The following is a 12,196-nucleotide window of genomic DNA, read 5'->3' on the forward strand; positions in this document are numbered from 1 at the left end:
TCTCCTGTCTCAGCCTCCTGAGTAGCTGGGATTACAGGCAGCTGCCACCACGCCCCGCTAATTTTTGTAGATTTAGAAAAGATGGGGGTTTCACCATGTTGGCCAGGCTGGTCTCGAACTCCTGACCTCAAGTGATCCGTCTACCTCGGCCTTCTAAAGTGCTGGGATTACAGGCGTGAGCCACCCTGCCCGGCCCGATCTTCCATTTTCAAGAGAAGAGAAAAATACCCATTTTCACGGGAAACCTCCTAGTTTTTTAGGTTGACAATGACTCCAAACCATCGTGCACCTACCCCGGACCTCTGACCCACCGCGCCCGTGCTGAGCTCCTCCAGGTCCCCCAAGCCTGTCTGTCACCTCCAAGGCTGGGCCCTGGGCCAGGCCTGGACGTCTAGGACCCCGGAGACGTCCCCCTACCCGCGGCCTGTAGCCTGCCCCTTCAGCCGTGCCTCGGGGCCCGCGACCGCCCCGCCCCGCTCCTGCCTGGAGAGCAGGCCCCGCCCCGCCCCGCGCCGCGCGGTGGGTGGTGGGTCGGACCAAGCCACCGGCTCCAGTCGGGGGAGCAGCACGGGCGAGGCTCCCGCTCCGGCCACGATGGAGTCTTCCGTTGCCATGGAGCTCCCCGCACCAAACCACGCCGCTGGCGCCGCGGAGGGCCTTCGCCAAGGACCGACGCTTCCCTGAGCAGCCCGGAGCTTCTGTGTCCCCAGACCCCGAGAACCTGGGACCCAGGCCAGCCAGAGGTGGGTGTGGGGGCGGATGCGTTTGACCGTGGGGCTGAGCTGGAAGCGTTTGACCCCCGCCCCCCAGGCAGAACTCCGTCCCATATTATACGCCTTTCCCTGAAAGCTGTGCCAGAGAAATGACTGTTAATAGTTCTAGTCCCTGGTTCGTTTCAGGGAACCCCGGCGCTGGCACAGCCTCGATTGAGGGGCCCGCACCTGACTTTGCAGCAGATGTTATAATAATGTATTATTATAACACATTTACAAAAACATTAAACAAAAATCAAGGGCCAGCCTGTCTGGTAAAAAGTTAAGACTCATGAGTGTCTGCCTAGCTAAAAAGGAGAGCATGGTCCATAGCCCCAAAGTCGTTTGGTTTTAGTATGTATAACCTGGTTTTGGAAGCTGATTTGCCTCTAGTATTTTGTTACTCCTAAAGGAATACTCCTTTTATCTGCATAAGCCAAGTATTGAGGTAGTCAGCAGGCCTGCTCTAGGGCCCACAGTTCGAAAGAAACGGACTGACAGCGATTCTCTGGGTAAAGATGATGCATAAATGCGCATGTTCAACTTAGAGATTGGTTATAAAGCGAACATCGGTAGCTACTACCCAAGTTAAGAAATAGAACATCAGCACCCCAAAGTCACTCCCCCTTGCCACTCACAGACCCGCTCTTCTTGACCATGTCTGACTTTTTCTTCAGTTTTACTTACCTATGCATGAGTCCCTAAACAATATAGTTAACTTTCGCTTATTTTAAACTATATAAACTTTATATTTATATAAAATTTTAAAGATAATATATAATTTTCTTTAGTTTTACTTAACTATGCATGCGTCCCTAAAAAATATAGTTAACTTTCACTTATTTTAAACTTTATATAAGCTTTATATAAAATTTTAAAGAATGTATGTGGTATTATATAAACAATATATAATATAAATATACTATATAAACTATATATAAAATATATATAAACTATACATAAAACCACATCTAATTTTATGTAAGTTTAATAATATATACTAAACTTTATATAATACTACATATATTCTTTAAATTTTTTTTTTTTTGAGACAGAGTCTCACTGTGTTGCCCAGGTTGGAGTACAGCAGGGCGATCTTGGCTCACTGCAACCTCCGCCTCCTGGGTTCAAGCGATTCTCCTGCCTCAGCCTCCTGAGGGCTTATAAGCGCCTGCCACCGTGTCCGGCTAATTTTTGTATTTTTAGTAGAGACGGGGTTTCTGCATGTTGGCCAGGCTGGTCTTGAACTCCTGATCTCAAGTGATCCAGCCACCTCCGCCTCCCAAAGTGCTGGGATTACAGGCGACCAGCCACCATGCCCCATTAACTTTCGCTTATTTTAAACTTTATATAAATTTATTTATATAAAATTTTAAAGAATATATGTGGTATTATATAAACTTTGTATTATATAAAGTTATTATATATATAAGGTTTATGTAATCCCACATATACTTTTATATAAGTTTAATAATACATATAAACTTTATGTAATACCACATATATTCTTTAAAATTTTTTGAAACAATCCCAAACTTGTATAAAAGTTGTAAGCTCAGCACAAAAAACTTGTCGTGAAGTATTTGAGAGTAAGTTGCCTTCATGGCGCTCTGTCGCCCCCCACCCTTGTCCAGTGTATTTTTCCACAAACAAGGACATTCTCCAACACAGCCACACAGGAGGACACAGGCCTGTTGCTGTGTTTACCCCTCAGTCTGTCAAACATGCTTTGCCAATTGATTGCATCAGACTCCCAACGTGGAAGGATCCAGCCTGGAATCACTTTACACTGAATTCTCACCATACCTCTTTATTCCCCTTCAGTCCAGAACATTCCTTGGCCTTGTTTTGGCTGTCATGACCCTGACACCTTTGAAGGTCATGGGCCAATTACTTTGTAGAAAGTCCCTCCGTTTGGTTTCGTCTTCTATGTCCTGGTGATTAGATTCCCACTGTGTATCTCAGAAAGTCACAGAGGTAACGCCATAGCCTGTTTGTTCCATCCAGTCAGCGACTCACAGTGGTCACCCTGTCATGTCACTGGTGATGTTCACTTTGAGCTCTTCATCAAGGTGGTATCTGCCAGCATCTCCACTGGGAAGTTCTTTTTTCCTTCGTAATTAACAAGCATTTTGTTGGAGGTACTCGGAAGCTATGCAAATATGTCATCACTCCCAGGCTTGGCCTGGGAGGCTCTCACGGTGGACACCTTCCTCCCCTGCCTGGGCTCTGATACACTCTGCTGGACCACACCTGGGGCTGCCCTCTTCCCTGTCAGGCTCTGCCATCCAGCTCTGAGCCTCAGCCGCACACACCGCCACCCTCCTCACCCGGCCTGGCGCCTGCATACAGCTCTGAGCTGCAGCCACACATACCGGCACCCTCCTCACCCAGCCAGGTGCCCGCATACAGCTCTGAGCCTCAGTCATACACACCGGCACCCTCCTCACCCAGTCAGGCTCTGACAGCCCAGCCTGGGCCACTGTGGATCCTGCTGCACCTGCCCCACCCAGGGAATGTACTGTGACAGTGAAGGGAAGGGGGAGAGGAAGAGTATCAGGCGTGCCTCTGTCTTTTTCTCCTCGGGGTTGTGTGAGAGATTCATTCACACAGTGGCACCACGGCCATCAGGGCTGTCTCTAAGCCTCAGGACCTGAGAATATGACTTTACTTGGACTTACGGTGATGCCTGTAAGTAGCCAAGAGGAGGACATACTAGAATAGGGTGAGTACCTCATCCAGTATGACCGGTGTCCTTATAAAAAGGAGAAATTTGGACAGAGACATGCACACAGAGAGAATGTCCTATGAAGATTGGAATTTTGCTGCCACAAGCCACAGAAGTAGCAGAAGCTACAAGAGTGGCCTGAAACAGGCCCTTTCCTCGTGCCTTCAGAGGGAGCATGGCCCTGCCAACAACTCGGTTTTAGACGATGGCTTCTAGAACCTTGAGACAACTTCTGCTGTCGAAGCCACCTAGGTTGTGGTACTCTGTTATGGCGACCCCAGGAAGCTAAGGCAACAGGTGGGATTTTCTGTAGGGCGTGCTCCTGGGAGAGGAGTCGCGGAGCTAGAGGGTGCCGTAGGCAGTCTGAGCTCCTCTTTCCCCAAAAAACCTACGTCCTGATCCTCCGAACCCGTGAGCATGTGAGGGGACACGGCACGCCCTTGACTAGGACTGTGAAGCGCCTGTTGAAGTCTTTTGCCCATTTTGGTGTGGGGCTGTCTGTCTTCTTCACCCATTCATGGGTATTCCTGACGTGGTCTTGATAGTAAACCTCCGGGTTATGTGCTGTGATTGTCTTCTACTTTCTAGGTTTTCTTTAACTTTCCCTAGGATGTCATCTGAACAAAATATTTGGTTTTGTTCGTTTGTTTGTTTGAGATAGAGTCTTGCTGTGTCGCCTGAGCTGGAGTGCAGTGGCACAATCTTGGCTCACTGCAACCTCCGCCTCCCAGGTTCAAGGGAGTCTCTTACCTCAGCCTCCCGAGTAGCTGGGGTTACAGCTGCACACCACCACGCCCGACTAATTTTTGTATTTTTTGTAGAGATGGGGTTTCGTCGTGTTGGCCAGGTGGTCTTGAACTCCTGACCTCAAGTGACCCACCTACCTCGGCCTCCCAAAGTGCTGGGATTACAGGTGTGAGCCACTGCTCCTGGCCTGAATGAAAGTTTTTAATTGAAATGTGGGCAACTCTACCAACTTTTCCCTTTGTGCCTAATGTTTTTAGTGTCTATTTAAGAAATTCTGAGGTAACAAGGCTCCGTTCCTACCCCCCATTGACTCCTCGCTAACACACACACTGTAGCAGAAATTTAATATTTCCCAAACGAGTCTCTAATCCACATGGGACTGATCTTCAGGTGGGTGCCAACAAGGACGTCCATTCCGTGGCCACTGCTCAGCAACCCTGCTTCCATCCTGCATAGCGCTGGTACTTGAGGGCCGATTTCCTTTGGTCTGTTTGTCTTGGTCAAAGCACTCTACTGTCTTAATTTTACAGCTTTAGAATCAATCTTGATATCTGGTGGGGCACCCCTTCCCCCTTCAAAACTATTGTTCCATTGTTCTTCCATATACATTTTACAGTTCACCAGACGAGATTCTCATTCTGCTGCTCTGGCATGCAGACACACACACACACATTTCCGCTGGGATTTGGGTGGGGGTTTTAGGGAATCCGCAGAGCACTTTGGAAAGGACTGACTTCCTGACAACGTTGAGTTTCTAGTGCTTGAACATGCAGCTGTTTGTTTATTTATTTATTTATTTTTATTTATTTTTTTGAGATGGAGTCTTGCTATGTCACCCAGGGTGGAGTGCAGTGGCGCGATCTCGGCTTACTGCAAGCTCCGCCTCCCGGGTTCAAGCGATCCTTCTGCCTCAGCCTCCCGAGTAGCTGGGACTACAGGCGCCCGCCACCACACCCGGCTCATTTTGTTTTTGTATTTTTAGTAGAGACGGGGTTTCACCGTGTTGGCCAGGATGGTCTTGATCTCCTGACCTCATGATCCACCCACCTCGGCCTCCCAAAGTGCTGGGATTACAGGCGTGAGCCATCACGCCCGGCCTATTTATTTATACTTTCTTTTAGAAAAAACTTTTATTATGGAAAATTGCAAAGTCAAAAAAGCCCCAGGTGTCAGCCTCACAGCGTTCCTCTCCCATTACCCCTCCCTACTTGTGGTTCTGGACCAGCGTGTTTCAAAGAAAATCCAGGCGTGATATCATTTCTCCTGGAAAAACCTTTGTAGATGCCTCTGACAGATAGAAACTTGTTTTTAGCATAACCACAAAATCATCAACCCCAATACAATTAATAAGTTCTTGTTTTTTGGGTTTTTTTTTTTTTTTTGAGACGAAGTCTCGCTCTGTCACCCAGGCTGGAGTGCAATGGCGTGATCTCGGGTCACTGCAACCTCTGCCTCCCAGATTCAAGCGATTCTCCTGCCTCAGCCTCCCAAGTAGCTGGGATTACAGCCACGCACCACCACACCCGGCTAATTTTTCGTTTTTAGTAGAGCCGGGGTTTCACCATGTTGGCCAGGATGGTCTCGAACTCCTAACCTCAAGTGATCTGCCCGCCTCGGCCTCCCAAAGTGCTGGGATTATATGCATGAACCACCACACCCGGCCCACATTAATAATTTCTTAATGGAAACTATGCCAGTTTGTGCTCATTTTCAGGAATTGTCTCAAAAATGTCTTTCACAGCTAGTTTGCTTGAATGGAGATTCGAACAAGATCCCCAGGTTGCATGTGGCCAACTTGTCTCTGGAGGCTCTTTTGACTTAAAGACCTCCCCTTCCTTATCTTCCCCCAGGCCATTTATTTGTTGAAGAAACGGGGTCATTTGTTCCATTTATTTTTACGTCCGTCTCCTTTAATGTTGCCCGAGGAGGCTCCTCATTTTCTCTGTGGAGGTCTGTGTGTCTTTTGTTGTATTTATTCTTGAGAACTTCATGGTTTTTTATGTAATTGTAAATGGTAGCTTTTCTAAATCTTATTTTCTCATTATTTCTTCTGATAAAAAGAAATATACTTGGTTTTTGTTATTGAAGTTGTACCTAGCAACATTACTAAGTTGTTTTAATTAAATAACTTATCTCTATATTTGTTTGGATTGTCTATGTATACAGTCATTTTATCTGAAATAATGACCATTTTTCCCTTCCATTCCTTATGCCTTTTCTTTCTTTCTTTTCTTTCTTTTCTTTCTTTTCTTTCTTTTCCTTTTCTTTTCCTTTTCTTTTCCTTTCCCTTTCCTTTCCCTTTCCTTTCCCTTTCCTTTCCCTTTCCTTTCCCTTTCCTTTCCCTTTCCTTTCCCTTTCCTTTCCCTTTCCTTTCCCTTTCCTTTCCCTTTCCTTTCCCTTTCCTTTCCTTTCCTTTCCTTTCTTTGAGGCAAAGTCTTGCTCTGTTGCCCAGGCTGGAGTGTAGTGGCATGGTCTTGGCTCACTGCAACCTCCACCTCCTGAGTTTCAGTTTCAGCAATTCTCCTGCTTCCGCCTGCTGAATAGCTGGGATTACAGATGCCCCCCACCACACCCGGCTAATTTTTGTATTTTTAGTAGAGCCGGGGTTTCACCATGTTGGTCAGGCTGGTCTCGAACTCCGGACCTCAAGTGATCCACCCGCCTTGGCCTCCAAAAGTGCTGGGATTACAGGCGTGAGCCACCGCACCCGGCCGATATTTCAGGAGACCTTCTTTCTGTTATTGCCAGTCCACTTAGAAACCCACATGAGATCACACGCTTAATTTGATTTTTTTCTCTATTTTTTCATATGTTTAAAGTAGCACCCATAATGAATAATTTGATCAATGAATAATCTGATCAATCAACATTAAATGCAGATTTGAAGCTGCTGAGTCTTCCTGGTGAATTGAACATGCGGTTAGAATGTGTCCCCCCCACTGCTGTTCCTGCTTTTTGCCTAAGTTTTTTTGTCTGTTTCTAGACAACTCCAGTAACTTCCTATGCATTTCTTTCTGACTTTTAAAATGCAATGCTTCTTAAGCTTGTGTTTTAGATGTCTCTCGCTCTCTTTTTTTTTAATTTTTTTATTTTTTGAGATGGAGTCTCGCTCTGTGGCCCAGGCTGGAGTGCAGTGGCACAATCTCGGCTCACTGCAAGCTCTGCCTCCTGGGTTCACGCCATTCTCCTGCCCCAGCCTCCCGAGTAGCTGGGACTACAGGCGCCCGCCACCACGCCTGGCTAATTTTTTATATTTTTAGTAGAGACGGGGTTTCACCGTGTTAGCCAGGATGGTCTCGATCTCCTGGCCTCATGATCCTCCTACATCAGCCTCCCAAAGTGCTGGGACTACAGGGGTGAGCCACTACGCCCGGCCTGGATGTCTCTTTTAAATTGTAGAGAGTTTGGCCAGGTGCAGTAGTTCACACCTGTAATCCCAGCACTTTGGAAGGCTGAGGCGGGCGGATCATCCGAGGTCAGGAGTTTGAAACCAGCCTCGCCAATATGATGAAACTCTGTCTCTACCAAAAATACAAAAATTAGCTGAGCATGGTGGCCCGTGCCGGTAATCCCAGCTGCCCAGGAGGCTGAAGCACAAGAATTGCTTGAACCCAGGAGGTGGAGGTTGCAGTGAGCCAAGATCGCACCTCTGACCTCCAACCTGGATGACACACTGAGACTTTGCCTCAAAAAAACAAAAACAAAAACAAAAAAAGTTAGTTTGATTTTTTTTTTTTTTTTGTGGTTCTTGGTTTTGTTGTTGTTGTTGTTGTTTAGTTAGTTTGTTTATTTGTTTGAGATGGAGTCTCACTCTATCCCTGAGGCTGGAGTGCAGTGACGTGGTCTCGGCTCGCTGCAAGCTCTGCCTCCTGGGTTCACACCATTCTCCTGCCTTAGCCTCCCGAGTAGCTGGGACTACAGGCACCCGCCACCATGCCCGGCTAATTTTTTGTATTTTTAGTAGAGCTGAGGTTTTACCATGTTAGCCAGGATGGTCTTGATCTCCTGACCTCGTGATCCGCCCGCTTCAGCCTCCTAGAGTGCTAGGATTACAGGCATGAGCCACCGTGCCCAGCCTGTTCTTGGTTTTTAATGCAATTTGATAATATACTTCCCTTTAGCTTGGTTATTTAATCTATATTTTTACCTTTACTTAGGTTTTAACCTGAAAGTTTCTTATTTTGTTCGTTCTTCAACTTTTTTTTTTTTTTTTGAGACTGAGTCTCATTCTGTTGCCCAGGCTGGAGTGCAGTGGCATGATTTCAGCTCACTGCAACCTCTACCTCCCGGGTTCAAATGATTCTCCTGCCTCAGCCTCCTAAGTAGCTGGGATTACAGGGACACGCCATCACGCCTGGCTAATTTTTGTATTTTTAGTAGAGATGGGGTTTCACTATGTTGGCCAGGCTGGTCTCAAACCTTAAGTGATCCACCCGCCTCGGCTTCCCAAAGTGCTGGGATTATAGGTGTGAGCCAGCTCACCTGGTTTGTTCTTCAACATTTTTATGAGAATTAAAGTACAGTCCTATCCAGCATTTCTGATGGTTTTCAGTGTGATGACGGCACACTGGCCGGCCACGTTACCGCGGTGGAACTTCCGCGCTTTCCTGGGTCTCTCGGTTCCCGATCCCACTGCTCCCACCGGAGGAGCACCCGGAGCTACCCGTTCCTGAGCCTTTCACAGCTGTGTGGCAACGTCGGGTTTGTTCTCAGCTTCCCCTGCAGAGGGTCAGCCAGCGCCTCTGTCTGCAGGGACAGCCACCCTCATCCCTCCACCTCCCGCTTCTCTTTGCTCCTGTTTCTCCCACTGGCCCTTGCCCTGGTAGGTTCATGTACTGAAAACAGTACATCTACCCCCGTTGTTAGTGAGGACTCAGGAGAGATCAGAGGTGACTGCCTGTTGGAAGTGCCGTCTTTAACGGATGCTCAGTGTATGTGGTTTCGTGTGATCATCTGAAATGGAACTGTGTGCGCAAGGACACCTTCTATAAGACTGTCACCCACTGGGTGTCCAGCAAAACGAGGTCACGGAGGCCACAGGGAATTCACGAGCACCAAGCTGAATAGGTTTGGCCATTTTCTAAATATCTTCTGAAAACCCTGCCATTCAAAGACACAAGTTAATCAGTTCCTTCAAGGGGAAAAATATTGTTGGAATTTTACAAGATACCTTAAAATTCTGCCTCTCAGGACTTTAAAATGCAATTATTTCTTTGTAAGTTTAAAAAATTGCTGGCATTGATATATTAATAATTCATCCAAGAAACAGTGCTAGGCACTGAAATATTTTTAGTGAATTATTCTGAAGCAATTGCTAAGTTAAGCAATGAAAAACAGCCCTCTACAATTTTACAGTTTTAGCATCTCATACATAATGTCAACATTTAGGTACATTTCACCTGGAATTACTCATTATTTCAATGTGAAATAGTAATGCTAATTCCCAATGTAAAATGTCTGTCTCTATGATAGATACGTTGACTTGTAAGCTTTTTTTTTTTTTTTTTTTAAACAACTTTAGAGTCAGGATCTTGCTCTGTCACCCAGGCTGGGCTGCAGTGGCACAATCACGGCTCACTACAGCCTTGACCTCCTGGGCTCAAGTGATCCTCCCACTGCAGCGTACTGAATAGGTGGAACCACAGCTATGCACCACCACACCTGGCTACATTTTTTTACTTTTTTTTTTTTTTGAGACGGAGTCTCTCTCTGTCGCCCAGGCTGCTAAGATGCAGTGATGTGATCTCAGCTCACTGCAAGCTCCGCCTCCTGGGTTCACACCATTCTCCTGCCTTAACCTCCCCAGTAGCTGGGACCACAGGTGCCCACCACCACACTGGGCTAATTTTTTGTATTTTTAATAGAGATGGGGTTTCACCATGTTAGCTAGGATGGTCTCAATCTCCTGACCTCGTGATCCACCCGCCTTGGCCTCCTGAAGTGCTGGGATAACAGGTGTGAGCCGCCGCCCCTGGGCACTATTTTTTTTTTTCTAGAGATGTAGGTCTTACTGTGTTGCCCAGGCTGGTCTCAAACTCCTGGCTTCAAGAGAGCCTCCCAGCGCAGGCTCCCATGTTGCTGGGATTACAGGCATGAGCCACTGTGCCCCGCTGATTTGTAAGCATTTGACATCAGCTCTTTTGTATATTAATCATGGTACACGCATGATGTGGTTAATAGGTGTTAAAACCAATCACATATTTAAGGTATAATAGAAAATAGCCACTGTCTGGGCGCAATGGCTCACGCCTCTAATTCCAACACTTGGGAAGGCCAAGGCAGGTGGATCACTTGATCCCAAAAGTTTGAGACCAGCCTGGGCAACACGGCAAAACCCTGTCTCTACAGAAAATACAAAAATCAGCTGGGTGTGGTGGTGCGTGCCTGTAGTCCCAGCTCCTTGGGAGGTTGAAGCAGGAGGATCGGTTGAGCCCAGGAGTTCGAGGTTGCAGTGAGCTGTGATCGCACCACTGCACTCCAGCCTGGGCAACAGAGTCAAACCCTGTCTCAAAAAAATAAAATAAAGTTAGACATTAAATTTGATTCTCACCAGAAAAAATAAGTAAAGAGTTTGTGATTTTGTGATTTTAACATTGTTTCTTTTTTTTGAGACAGTTAGAATGCAGTGGCACGATCTCAGCTCACTGCAACCTCCACCTCCTGGGCTCAAGCAATTCTCCTGCCTCAGCCTCCCGTGTAGCTGGGACTACAGGTGCCCGCCACCATACCTGGCTAGTTTTTGTATTTTTAGTAGATACGGGGTTTCACCATGTTGGCCAGGCTGGTCTCAAACTCCTGACCTCAAGTGATCCGACCACCTCAGCCTCCCAAAGTGCTGGGATTACAGACAGGAGCCACTGCGCCCGGCCTGTTTCTTAAGTGAAATTATTTAGTTCCAACATACGGACACAGAAGATTCGGTACCAAGAGTTCCACACGAGCAAGCTCCTAACATCCCCAAAGTGATAACCAAAGTGTAATGATAATTTTGAAATTACTGAAGAATTGGTTTCGGTGCCAGATGTAGTGACTCAAGCTTGTAATCCCAGCACTTTGGGATTGAGGTGGGCAAATTGTGGCTGAGACCAGGAGTTCAAGACTAGCCCGGGCGACAAAGAGAGACCCCCCCATCTCTACCAGTAATTTAAAAATTACCTGGGCATGGTGGTATATGCATGTAGTCTTAGCTACTTGCGAAGCTGAGGCAGGAAGATTGCTCGAGCCCGGAAGTTTGAGGCTGCAGTGAACTATGATTGAGTCGCTGCACTACAGCCTGGGCCACAGAGTGAGACCCTGTCACAAAAGAAAAAAGAAACTGCCCAACAGTATTCCCGAGTATCCCTTTACACTCCCACCAGCAACACGGGTGATGCCAGCCCTCCCACAGCCTTGCCAGTGCTTACTGTTGGCGTTTTGATCTCAGGCATTCTTTTTTTTTTTTTTTTTTTTGAGACGGAGTCTCGCTCTATCACCCAGGCTGGAGTGTAGTGGTGCAATCTTGGCTCACTGCAAGTTCTGCCTCCCGGGTTCACGCCATTCTCCTGCCTCAGCCTCCCGAGTAGCTGGGACCCCAGGTGCCCACCACCACGCCCGGCTAATTTTTTCTATTTTTTAGTAGAGATGGGGTTTCACCGTGTTAGCCAGGATGGTTTCAATCTCCTGACCTTGTGATCCGCCTGCCTCGGCCTCCCAAAGTGCTGGGATTACAGGCGTGAGCCACCGCGCCCGTCCGATCTCAGGCATTCTAATCAGTATGTAGTAGTATCTCATTATGGCTTGATTCATATTTCCCTAAAGATGCTGATGTCACACGGAGTTTCACATGCATATTGGCCATTTGTATATCTCTTTTCTTATGGCTATTCCAAATCTTTTGACTTTTTTTTTTTTTTCTTCTTCTTGAGACAGATTCTCGCTCTTATCCCCAGGCTGGAATGCAGTGGTGCGATCTCGGCTCACTGCAACCTCT

General features: G+C 47.0%; 1 protein-coding gene across 3 annotated transcripts in view; it reads left to right on the top strand.

Moving 5' to 3' along the window:
- Positions 1-568: 568 nt before the first annotated feature.
- CFAP74 (cilia and flagella associated protein 74) overlaps positions 569-12,196 on the top strand; it is a 78,121-nt gene continuing 66,493 nt past the window's right edge. Inside the window, exon 1 of one of the 3 annotated variants that reach the window (XM_073007932.1) lies at positions 569-743. The gene's annotated coding sequence lies outside the window, so the exon portion shown is untranslated. The remainder of the gene's footprint in view (positions 744-12,196) is intronic. The other 2 variants (XM_073007931.1, XM_073007930.1) reach the window with 2 other exon arrangements.

This window comes from Chlorocebus sabaeus, chromosome 20 (assembly GCF_047675955.1).
Source record: "Chlorocebus sabaeus isolate Y175 chromosome 20, mChlSab1.0.hap1, whole genome shotgun sequence".
Taxonomy (NCBI): Eukaryota; Metazoa; Chordata; class Mammalia; order Primates; family Cercopithecidae; genus Chlorocebus; species Chlorocebus sabaeus.